We start from the raw sequence: 2,091 nt of genomic DNA on the forward strand, positions 1-2,091 counted from the left end.
AGTATAATTGGTTTTTTTGGTAGTCATATTTGTTTTATGCATTTAAAAACATTCTTCTGGATAGGATGAGTGCAAAGGTGTACAATCTGAGTAACAACCTAGAATTCATCTTCAGGGGTCATGGTGGGATTGGCACAGGTAGAGTGAAAGTTGGAGAAACAAATATAACTGGGTGGCACGTGGCCAGATGGCACTGGACCTTGAATGTTAGGCTAAGTATTTTGCATTTTCCTTTCTATAACTGTCAAATTTAAGAAGCTATTAAAGATTTTTTTTTTTTAGTGAGGCAATTGGGGTTAAGTGACTTGCCCAAGGTCACACAGCTAGTATGTGTCAAGTGTTTGGTCTGAGTTCAGATTTGAACTCAGGTCCTCCTAACTTCAGGGCCGGTTCTCTATCCACTGCACCACCTAGCTGCCCCTGCTATTAAAGATTTTTGATGAGGCCATAGAATCATACATGTAGAGCTGGAAAGAATATAAGAGGTCATCTAGTCTTCCTCCTTCATCTTACAGATGAAGATGAGGCCCAGAGAGATTGAATGACTTACCCAAGATTACATAGGTATTAGTGTAAGAATTTGGATTTGAACCTAGGTCTTCTATCACCAGGGTCAGTTAGTATTATTTCCACTGCACAGATGAACATAATGAAAACAGACTCTCAAGAAGAGCAATCTTCAGAGAGACTAGTAACAGGCACTTGCACAGGTACGAGGTAAAGAGAACTTGAGCTAGAGTGATAGTGGTAGAAAGGGTGGAATGTTTGAACGAATGCAAAAGACATTTTAAAGGAGGAACTGACAAGTTTGGTGATTAGATATGGGAACAGAGGAGAATGAAGTATGAAAGATAATTTTGAGATTTCTAATCTGGGTAGCTGCGGAAATAATGATAAAATTTATAGAAACTAGACTAGGCATTTGGAAGTGTTACACCCTCTGTCCCCCCACCCCCACCCCCATTCAATTAATTCCAGTAGTTCCTTTCTATCTTCAGGATGTTTAGCGTTCAAAGCCCTTCCAAACATGGCTCCCTCGTACCTGTCTTATACTTTACTCCCCTCCATGTACTCTGATCTAGTAACGTTGCCCTCCTTACTATTCCTCAAAGAAGACACTCCATTTACAGACTCTGGGCATTTTATGTCTCTGTTCCCCATATTTGGAATATTCGCCTACCTCATCTTTACTTCCTGCCTTCCCTGGTTTCATTCAAGTCTCAGCTAAAATCCAATCTTACATAGATGCCTTTGCTCATCCCCTTCAATGTTAATGCCTTCTCTCTACTAATTATCTTCATTACTATATAATTGCACATGGTTGTTTGCATGTTGTATTCCCACACTAGACTGTGAACTCCTTGAGAGAAGAGACTATTTGCTGCCTTTCTTTGTACTTCCGGCACTTAGCACAGTGCCTGGCACATAGTATGTGCTTAATAAATGCTTATATGGTGACTGACTGGCTCAGAGATTTAAGTGGTTGATCATGGGTACACAGCTAATATTAGAACGAGGATTCAAACCTAGGTGTGTTGACTGCACCTCTATAGTCATCTCATTGACATCGTCGGCTAGAATGGGGAAGGCAATATACAGAATGAACAGAGACATAGTCATCCAGGAAAATTTTAATCTTCAAACAACGATATGCAAATTATTTAAAGGAAGGGAGAGGCAGAAGTGAGCACTAAGTAAAACAAGAGAGAAGGGTGATAGGGAAAATTAGAGGAACTAGGATATGTTGAAATTTGACAATTGCTCACTTATATGTTGTTTCAAGGTTTGCAAAGTGCTTTACATGTGTTATCTCATTTCAAATAAAATCAGTAGTGCGATTGCTTCCAGAAGGGATATATCAATTGACTGCTGTCTGGGTCAACATCATATCTATGACTTCCCAGAACAAACTTCCTTTCCTTGTCACCACTCCCCTGTATGTACTGTCTTTCCCTACTAGAATGTAATCTCCTTGAGGGCAGCAAATACCTCTCTTCTTTTGGTATTTGTATCTCCAGCACTTAGCACAATGTTCACCTTTTGACAAATACTTAATAGATGTATGTGTTTTCATTTACATTCATTCATTCA

The sequence above is a fragment of the Vombatus ursinus genome, unplaced genomic scaffold (assembly GCF_900497805.2).
Source record: "Vombatus ursinus unplaced genomic scaffold, bare-nosed wombat genome assembly UNPS02006779.1, whole genome shotgun sequence".
Lineage (NCBI taxonomy): Eukaryota > Metazoa > Chordata > Mammalia > Diprotodontia > Vombatidae > Vombatus > Vombatus ursinus.